General features: G+C 50.3%; 1 non-coding gene across 1 annotated transcript; it reads left to right on the top strand.

Annotated features, from left to right (window-relative positions):
- The first annotated feature begins 10,543 nt into the window (after positions 1–10,543).
- On the top strand, positions 10,544–10,615 carry trnah-gug (transfer RNA histidin (anticodon GUG)). Its single transcript has one exon. It is a non-coding gene; the product is annotated as a tRNA-His (tRNA).
- The last annotated feature ends 285 nt before the right edge of the window (positions 10,616–10,900 follow it).

The following is a 10,900-nucleotide window of genomic DNA, read 5'->3' as shown; positions in this document are numbered from 1 at the left end:
CCCGGATATAGGGGCAAACCGGGGAAACCGGGGAGAACGTATACTCCAGTTCTCCCACCTCCCCCGGCTCCGTGCCCAGATACTGGGAGGAGGGGGTCCCCCCACCCACGTCGCCACCGACCGACCCGGCCCGTGAGATGTTTTTATTAAACCCCGCCACCAGGTCGGGCAGGTCCTGGGAGAGGTCGAGCCGAGGGCAGACGAATCCGGCCTCTTCGGCCTCGCCCGCCCCAGCACCCAGGACGCCCGACCCGGTGAACGGGGTACGTATGTCTGTGGGTGGATCCGCGACCCCCCCTATCAGCAGGGTCTCTCCATCCCCCCCGGGCGGCACGGGCACGATCTCCTCCCCCCGAGAGGCAGAAGACCCCCGCCGCTGTTTAGATGTAGCGGGTGGGGCCGCAGGACCCGCGAGTGGCGCCAACTCCCCATCCACGGGGGGCCGTCCCTTAGCAGGTTTCCCCCCCGCTTCCAGGGAGTGGTGCCTTTTCTTATTGCCGGAGGGTCGCGGAGGGAGGGGGAGCCCCATGTCTGCTGGGGCTCCCACCTCCGCTCCCTCCTGACCACCCGCCAGCCCGGGAACTGTCGCGACCGCGAGATGTTGACCGGCTGCGGTCACGACCACGGCCTTGGGCTGGCTCGACCCGTTAACGTCCCGGGGACCAGCCTCCTGGTGCTTCGTCTTCTCCAGCGCTTTTCGCGGCCGAGGGTGCCCTCCGCCCACGCAGTTGACTCTCCCGACGCGGGGGCGGGGTTCGGGGGAGGAGCCGTGGCGGCGCCAGCCTTGGCCGCCGTAGCTTGTTTGGCGGCCTGGGAGGCGGGGCAGTTCTTCTTTAGATGCCCCACCTCCTTACAGGCATGGCACCGCCCACCCTCCGCCGTCCAGAAGACACGGTAGGCTGTCCCGTCATGGAGGGCGTTAAAGCCCCCCTCCGTCACCTCCTCCCGTGCCAGTGTAATAAAGGCTTGGCGACGGAAGGAGTAAACATGCCGGAGGCTGTTATCCTTGAGGCCGAGCGTCAGCGGCGTTATCCCCGACCTCACCTCCCCCAGTTGACGCAGGTGGGGGAGGAGGAGCTCATCCGGAAGGAAGGGCGGGACGTTGGAGATGACAACCCGCTGCGCGGTGGCCTCCAGCGGGTCCACCGGCAGGAAAGTCCCGCCCACCGTGAGCCCCTTGCTCAGGGCCAGGGACACCACCCGCTCGGACCTCAAAAAGACAACAGCCTTCCCGTAGACCTTGGAGGCCGCAACGATGGCCGAGGGGCCGACAACCTCGGCCATGGCCTTCACGCAGGCCTCAATGGTCATGTTGGGGTGGGCATAGGCCTTGACCCCATTCTTCCTCGTCAAGAGGCGAAACGGCGCCGGCCCAGCAGGAGCGGCAGAAACAGCAGGAGCGGCTGCCGCGGCAACTCCCGCATACGTCCTGCTGGGTCCCGGCACCGGTGAAGATGGTGACGCCATAATCTCAGGCCGATGGATGGAGACGGCCTTAATGGACGTCGGGATAACCGCCTCTCCCACGTCTGCCAATATTAATTTGGGAGAGGGGCTCCTTTGTCCGATGTTTATGCCTGAAGAGGTATAGCTCACAAGAGCAGGACAGCAAGTGAGGGAGGGATGGCGCCCAAAGAAAGGAGGGAGTCCGCAGGGGTGGGCTGCCGCTGAAGTGGGTCGAAGAGGGGCGGGGCTGCACCTTCTTCCTTCTGGTGGGCAGTGGGGAGGAGATGTCTTCCCCGAGACAGCCGAAGCTGCCTCGGCTCAGTCCTCCAAGGATGGAAACAAAAGAAAAGTAACTTCACCCAGGCAGCTCCAGCTGTCCCGGGCCAGACACTTGGGGGGAAACCCCCTGTCCTTGTATGGTCTTCTTCTTCCCCCTACCTCCAGCCGTCCACACCTCACGGCGCCGACCTCCTCTTCCTCCCTCTGTGTTGACGGCCGAACCCGCAGCAGCACACCCCTCACGGCTGATGTTGATGGTGATGGTGTTCTCCTTCTCCCTCCTTCCCTGTTGATGGTTCCTCTCGTCTCCTTCTCCTCTGGCTGACTGTGCTGTGCTCTGCTCTGCTCTGCTCTCAGCAAGTTGTTAGTGTCACAGAGATTAACCTCTCACTACAAAAATCCCCCATGATACCAAACAACTCAACTATCACTTTACCCACCAACCAGCACCTTTTATACAAAACCTGCAGTCACCTGACTCCAATTCAATGATTCGCTGTTGTGATACGATTGGATGTGTTTCAGAAAAAAACTCAATGTCTTTAGAATCCTCCTTTCATTCAATCATTTCCACTGTCCTATTTCATAAGTTTCATTCGAAAAAAATGAAGAAAAGGAAAGAAAAAAAGATGGAGATAGTGAGCGGTGTAACTGAGTTCAGAGATACAGAGAGACACCAGCAGAGGGAGGTAGAGAGCGGTGTAACTGAGTCCAGAGATACAGAGAGACACCAGCAGAGGGAGGTAGAGAGCGGTGTAACTGAGTCCAGAGATACAGAGAGACACCAGCAGAGGGAGGTAGAGAGCGGTGTAACTGAGTACAGAGATACAGAGAGACACCAGCAGAGGGAGGTAGAGAGCGGTGTAACTGGGTACAGAGATACAGAGAGACACCAGCAGAGGGAGGTAGAGAGCGGTGTAACTGAGTACAGAGATACAGAGAGACACCAGCAGAGGGAGGTAGAGAGCGGTGTAACGAGGTGCAGAGATGCAGAGAGACACCAGCAGAGTGTCCAGGAAACCAACCTTTTATCTGAAATCTGAGGCGGGATCTAAACTGCACAGTGGAGGAAGCATTACTGTGTATCTAACCCGTGTTGTGCCTTTCCTGGGACTGTTTGATTTGACAGTGTCGAGGGAGCTTTGCTCTCTATCTAACCCGTGTTGTAACTGCCCTTCTACAACTGGAATGTTTCTCCTTCTTTCCTCTATGAAAACCCTTCACAATTTTGAACACCTCTATCAAATCTCCCCTTTACGTTCTGTGCTCTCAGGAGAACAGCCCCAGTTTCTCCAGTCCCTCATTCCTGGCACCATTCTAGTAAATCTCTTCTGCATCCTCTCAAAGGCCTTGACATCCTTCCTAAAGTGTCCAGAATTGAACACAATACTCTAGCTGAGGTCTAACCAGTGTTTTATCAAGGTTCAGTATCAACTCCTTGCTTTTGTATTCAATGCCTCAATTAATGAATTTTGTAAACAATTTTACAACACCAAGTTATAGTCCAGCAATTTTATTTTAAATTCACAAGCTTTCGGAGATTTTCTCCTTCCTCAGGCAAATGTTTCAAGATCTCCTTGAAGCCTCCTTGAAGGCTTCAAGGAGGCTTCAAGGAGATGCGTAGGCTTCAAGGAGATCTTGAAACATTTGCCTGAGGAAGGAGAAAATCTCCGAAAGCTTGTGAATTTAAAATAAAATTGCTGGACTATAACTTGGTGTTGTAAAATTGTTTACAATTGTCAACCCCAGTCCATCACCGGCATCTCCACATCAATTAATGAAGCCAAGGGCCCCATTTGCTTTCTTAACAGCCTTCTCAACTTGTCCTGCCACCTTCAAAGATTTGTGTAATTACACCCCCAGGTCTCTCGATTCCTCCACTCCATTTAAAATTGTTCCATTTAGTTTATATTACCTCTCCTCATTCTTGCTACCAAAATGTATCACTTCACAATTCTCTGTATTAAATTTCATCTGCCATGTTTCTGCCCATTTCACCAGTCTGTCTCTGTCCTCCTGAAGTCTGTTACTATCCTCAACATTGTTTATTACATTTCTGAGTTTCGTGTCATCTGCAAACTTTGAAATTATACCCTGTACACCCAAGTCCCGGTCATTAGTATATATCAAAACGAGCAGTGGTCCTAATACTGAGCCCTGGGGGACACCACGGTATACTTGCCTCCAGTCTGAAAAACAACCGTTCACCACTACTTTCTGTTTTCTGCCCCTTAGCCAGTTTTGTATCCACGCTGCCATTGTCCGTTTAATCCCATGGGCTTCAATTTTGCCAACAAGTCTATTATGTGATACTTTAACCTCCCTTAATCTCTCCCTGCATAGAAACTCCCCGACCCATATTCATGGCCACCCCCTGGACCTTGCAATCACGTGGCCTCTCTACTGCCGATCGTGTCAATCATGGATAAGGCCATCTCTGATCACTTCCTTGTATTCCTCTCCACCCACATGGAATCATAGAATCATAGAAAGGTTACAGCACGGAAGGAGGCCATTCGGCCCATCGGGTCCATGCCAGCTCTATGCAAGATCAATCCAGCTAGTCCCACTCCCCCAATGCACATCACAGAATGAACACAGGGATCCCACGCCACTTTCTATGAGCGGTAACAGGCTGCGGTTATGGTGCAGACCGGGACCCAGGGCTGAGGCTGTGCTCATCAGTTACTCTGGGAATGGCACAGTCTGGTTCATGACTAGCCGGGGGTGAGAGTAACCCCAGGGAGTCAGGCTGGTGTTTAGAAGGGTGTGGGTTCCAGCTCCCGTTCCAGGACTGGGACACATGATCCAGACTGACTGTGTCGTGCTGAGAGGGAGCTGCATCGTGAGAGGTGCTGTCCTTTGAATGAGGTGTTTAATGGGGGTCCCTTCTTTCTGCTCCGAGGTGTAAAAGATCCCGTGACAATTTGTGAAGAGCCGTGTCTCGTTCCTTGTCTCACTGAGACTCTCAGTTAATTGGTTTGTTCTCTCCACAGATTCGGCCTGACTCGCTGAGTGTTTCCAGAATATTCTGTGAGTGTTTCACTGAGCCTCGGGTTTTACAGTGAATGATAAAAGGATTGTAGTCAAACACTTGGCCATGAGCTGCTGAGTGACCTGTCTGGACATTGTTGCTTTTAGTGCACTGTCCCTTTAAGAGCTGTGGTCTGCCTCATTTCTCAGTGTGATTGTGGGTCTGACACAGAAGCGAGGGAGGAAGCAGCAGCCACAGCCCGAACTGCAGGCAAATTGCGAGGCTGGGACTAAAATGCTGTTATGCCCACACCGGGAGTCGAACCCGGGCCACCTCGGTGAAAACCAGGAATCCTAACCGCTAGACCACATGAGAACTGAAGGGATGGTCAGCAGGAAGGGTACTGAGACTACACCCAGAAGGTTTAATGGAGGTTGACGATTATGACAGGTTTTGATACAGTAAATAAGGAGAAACTGTTTCCAGTGATGGAAGGGTTAATAACCAGAGGACACAGATTTAAGATCAATGGGCAAAAAAGCCACGGGCGGGGGAATGAGGAGAGATTTTTTTACGCAGCGAGTTTTTATGATCGGGAACGCACTGCCTGAAAGGGCGGTGGAAGTGGGTTCAATCGTAACTTTCAAAACGGAATTGAGTGAATAGTTGACATGAAAAAATTTGGAGAGATATGGGGAAAGAGCAGGGGAGTGGGACTAACCCACTTCCTTCTGTGTTCATCCCTGGAAAAAACTCTCCCCCAGGTCACTTACAACAGCACTTTCAAATTCCTAACTGTCTGGACTTTGGCCCTCCATTCACCACGACATTTCTGCAGCTACCCATCTGCTCGATCAGACCCTCACCTCCATCTTTGATGCCCTTCTCCCCATTAAAACCATTACTCTTCTCTCACCCTGGTCGATCCTCCTGGTACTGCCCTCATTTCCACTCCTGTGAGCCCAAGGGACGCAGACTTGAACATTTATGGTGGACAACTGGTTAACCATTCATCACCAGATCTGGCTGGACCACATAAAGCACTATCGGGCCCTGCTCTCCTCTGACAAAACTGCTCACTATTCCAGGATCATCCTGGAATGTAAAGATAACCCCCGGCTTCTCTTCTCCACTACAAACCATCTTCTTACACTCCCCTCCCCCTATCTTCTCAAACATCTCAATTAGATCACCCCTTAACCTCCTATACTCAAGGGAATAAAAGTCTCGTCCACAAGACCTGTCCTCATAATTTAACCCTTTTAGCCCCGGTATCATTCTGGTTAATCTGTTCTACACCCTGTCAAGGCCAATATGTCCCTCCTGGGGTACGGTGCCCAGAACTGAACACAGTTCTCCAGATGTGGTCTAACCAGAGCTTTATGCATCTGTATCATAACTTCCACCCTTTGTATTCCAGCCCCTTGAGATGAAGGCTCACATTCCATTAATTATTTTTTGTACCGATCCACTAGTTTTTAGTGATTTCTGGAGATGGACCACTGAACCTCTCTGCTCCTCCATAGTTCCTAGTTTCTCGTCATTTAGAAAATACTCTGATTTATCTTTTTAATGTTCTAAGTGGATTATATCACAATTCCCCACATTGAACTCCATCTGTCACAGTTTTACCCTCTCATTTAATCATCAATGTCCCTTCACTACTTCCTGCTCCCATCTACACTATTTACTGCGCCACCTAACTTGTTGGTTTAAGGGTGAAAACTGCCCTCCGCTTCACTGGAAGTGCAAGAGACAACTTTGTCGATGCCGTGTTGTGTTACAGACCGGCTCGTTGGACCTGCTCGTTTCATCTCATCTCATTTTCAGCAAACCGGAATATTCCTGAAATAGAGGATGGTGAATCACAGCTCGAGAAACCGATCCCCTCGACCAATGGGGACTGCGCCTTCCAACAAATAGGCATTGATGGGGCAAGGTGAGTCTGCTGCTCAGAAATAATACAGCACAGATCATCACTCGTGCAAGCTTCACACCCTTCAGTTTGGAAAAGTAAACTGATGGGAGACAGCTGCTGTCGTGAATGGGTTTCCAAAACTCAAATCAAATGGATTTGTCCTGTGTTGTGAATTACTATTTGTCTGATTCAGGTCATCAGAGCAGTGGGGACTGCATTTTGGACATTCCGAATACCAATGCCCTGTCACGTGAGCCTGTCGTTCTGTTCCCGTTCCCAGTCCTCTTTTAAATTTCGATGACTTCCCCGAAATTTGCTTGGAGGACTGTTCGAATCGCAGTCCAGCCCTTCCCACTGTCGCATCCTCTAAATCTCCACCCAGGATTTTCACTGGTGCAACTTTCATCAACTTGAGCTACTTTTTAATTTCAAAAGTAAAGTGCTGCGGATGCTGGAAATCTGAAATATAAACAGAAAATGCCGGATACACTCAGCCGGTCAGGCAGCATCTGTGGAGCGAGTTCTGATGAAAGGTCACCGACCTGAAACATTCCCTCTGTTTCTCTCTCCACAGAGGCTGTCTGACCCGCTGAGAGTTCGCAACATTTTCTGTTTTTAATTTTTAATTTGTTCTTTGTATCAACTGTGCCGATCCGTTACTGGACCCACTGCGCGGCATCTGGTGGTTCGGATTCGGGGCTCTCACCACCGCGGTGTGGGTTCGATTCCCGGTCAGGGAAATAATTTTCAAAAAACAATTATGAACTTTATTAAATGAACACATGAAACTGATGAAACTCTGTAAACGATGAATAATTGTTGTAATCGCCATTAATGAAGCGATAACTTTCTGCAGACTGACTGACGGAAATACTAACATGGTTACCGAGTGACAGTGACACGTGGGGAAGTTATTGTGTTTTGCATGTGATGAACTTTCATCCGTTCTCATTTTAAAGACTGTATTTTAAGAGTCTGGTTAAAATATTCAGTGTTTTTGACACCAGGAATGTGGTGGAGCCGTTGTTAAATTTAAAAGGAAAAGCCAATTATCTCCCACTTTTCACAGGAGAAGAAACTCACGTTGGAGATTCACCTGGAGCAAATTCCCAAATAATGTTCCTGCCCGGCATCGAACCGGGGACCTTTCGCGTGTGAGGTAAATGTGATAACCACGACACCACATCGTGTGATTTCTCTGTTAAACAACATCACTTCTATCCCTCACGAAAAGCTCTCAATCCTTCCCTTTCACAAACATTTCACTGATCAAAACTTCACAAGTCACACAGGAAAAAGTTTTCATTTCAAAATCATTAAACTCCCGAAGGAGCTGCGGGGACAGACTGAGCAAACCTGCGTTCAGTCGTCAAAGGCGGTGTGTGAAGGGTGTGGGTGTGTTGTCATCCTGAGAGACAGCGACAGGCCCGTGACACAGAGCGAAGGCAGGGACTGAGAAATGTGGCCATTCAGGTCCATAAATAGGCAGACACTCAGCCCCAGTCATTCATTCCGACACACGGTCCGGCAGTTAGTCAGTCAGTCGGGTCGGGAGGCCTGCAGACAGCAAACAAAGAGGCAGAGAATAAAGCAGAGACTCAATCAGACGGATAAACCGGGAGACAGACAGACAGACAGTGAAGCGGGCAGGGACTCAGCCCTGTAGATAAGCAGACTGTATCCTTTGCCTTTGACCCTGATTTGTCAGTAATAATTTAAAACCGCTTCTGGTTCGGTCCCTTCCTTTAATCCTGTACAGCAGCAGTGACAAAAACTTTGTGGATTTGAGGGTTGAGCCGAATCCGAGTCAGTTCCCTGATCCCCGGGAGAAATTCCCTAATTCCTGGGCACTTTGTATCAAGCAGCAGTTAGCAGCAAAAAGTGTTATTAATGTGAGTAATGGGACTGAGAAATATTTAAACAGCCGACACCCTGTAAAACAGAGCTCCAAGTATCGGTTTAAATAAAGTCCTGAACTGACAGAGCGGAGGGCAGATGAGGATTGAATTAAATCCCAATTCACTGAATCTAAACAAGGTTTAAAGAAGTGAATCTGTCCGGAGTGGGATTCCTGGGCCTGTGTGTGAGCTGCACCTGGATCGGTCCCGTTCAGCAAAGAGAGACCGGCAGGCGGCTCCCAGACACGGCTCAGGCCGGGACCGGCAGCTCTCCGCCGGCAGCGGCTGGATTAGAGAGCGAGGATCCTGAGCTGTTGTTTGAGGCGGTCTGGCTGCTGCTGCTTCCGCCTCTCGCCCTCCGAGAGTCCCGGCGGCGGTCGGTACCGATCTCCCTCCTCTGGATCCTGATCCACCTCCTGTCGCAACTGACAGCGTCTGATTCCCGATCAGAAAACTGCGAGTTCGAATCAGGTCGGGATCACAGCATTTTCACAGCGGCTCAGGGTCCTGGGACTGGTTTTATATCAGTGTTTGAGGGATGGGCTGTTCAGGTTTTTTGCTATAATAATGATCAGAATCAAGTTTGATGGATTAAAATGCTTTTTTTCTGTTCCTTTCTATTTACACACTCACCAGTTTCAGACAGAAACGGGTAACAATGTTTAAGGGATGTGATGTGCAGCCTCATCTCCCATCCTTCAAGTCCAAGGACACAGACTTGAACGTTTATGGCAGACAACTGGTTCAGCCTTTCATCGCCAGATCTGGCGGGAACACTTAAAGCACCATCAGGTCCTGCTCTCTGCCAAAACTGCTCATTATTCCAGGATCATCCTGGAATGTAAAGATAACCCCGGCTTCTCTTCACTACAAAACGGCTCCTTGAACCCCTCTCCCCTCCTCCCTCCACCCTCACCTCCAACAAGTGCGAGGAGCTCATGGATTTCTTTGTCACTAAGACTGGGACCATCCGTTCAGCTGCCTCTGCCGTTTCTCCCCCTTCCCCCACCCACAAGCTAAACTTCCACTCAGGTTCCCCCTGCCCCAGCCCTGAACTCACATCTTTCTCCAGTTTCTCTACTATCTCCCCTCTTGCCCTCTCTGAGCTCATCTTGACCATGAGACCCACCCCCTACTCCTTCGACCCTATTCACACCAAACTGCTGACCCCCCAACTTCCCTTCTTGGCCACCATGTTAGCCCGATATTGTTAACAGTTCCCTCTCCTCAGGTAGTGGCCCCCTCCCCTTCAAATCTGGCGTCATCACAGCCTCCTCAAAAAACTCACCCTTGACCTCTCGGTCCTTGCAAACTGCCGCCTCCATCTCCGACCTAGTTGAAAAGTGGGATCATTATATCAAACCGAGATACTTATCACCTCCCCCTCCAAACATTCAAACCACCGTTCAGGAGGAGAACCCCTCTGCTCGCTGACCTACATTGGCTCCCAGTCCACAAACATCTCAAATTTTAAATTCTCATCCTCGTGTTCAAATCCCTCCATGACCTCGCTCCTCCCTATCTCTGTAACCTCCTCCACCCCTACAACCCTCCGAGATCTCTGAGCTCCTCCAATTCAGGCCTCTTGCGCATCCACGATTTTCATCGCTCCACCATTGGCGGCCGTGCCTTCAACCGACTGGGCCCAAAGCTCTGGATTTCCCTCCCTCAACCTCCCCGTCTCTCTACCTCTCTCTCCTCCCTTAAGATGCTCCTTAAACGCTCTCTACTTGCTTAAAAGCTGTTGAATCTTCAACCTTTTCCAGTTCTGACGAAGGGTCATCGACCTGAAACGTTAACTCTGTTTCTCTCTCCACAGACGCTGCCTGACTTGCTGATTATTTACAGCATTTTCTGTTTTTATTTCAAATTTCCAGCATCCGCAGTATTTTGCTTCCAATATCTCCTTCTGTGGCTCGGGGTCAAATATTGTTTAAAAAAGCTCCTGCGAAGCGCCTTGGGACGTTTTGCTACCTTAAAGGCGCTATTTAAATAGTTCGGGCAGATCTCTTGCCACTGACGTGTGGCGCCGTGATCGTATAGTGGTTAGTACTCTGCGTTGTGGCCGCAGCAACCTCGGTTCGAATCCGAGTCACGGCATAGTGTGCGCTGCTCCTTTTATTCTCCCGCGCTTGCGAATATAATACAACAATATATCAATATTTAATAAATGAAAAAAACATTTTTTGGTGGTGTCGAAAACCTATTTATTCCATCAAATCCCAGCACTCTCACATGCCTGTACTTGATGTTCCACAGTTCAAACCCGCCTCTTCTCCCCGCTTTTTCTTTCTTCCACAGTCAATAGGCCGCCTTTACTTTCCTCCTTCTATTTCATGGACACTTTCCTGCGGCATTGCCGACTCTAACATTCACTTTCACGAT

This window comes from Heptranchias perlo, chromosome 35, assembly GCF_035084215.1.
Source record: "Heptranchias perlo isolate sHepPer1 chromosome 35, sHepPer1.hap1, whole genome shotgun sequence".
NCBI classification, from domain to species: domain Eukaryota; kingdom Metazoa; phylum Chordata; class Chondrichthyes; order Hexanchiformes; family Hexanchidae; genus Heptranchias; species Heptranchias perlo.
The sequence above is the reverse complement of the archived record's forward strand: the minus strand, read 5'-3'. Positions and strand labels throughout refer to the sequence as shown.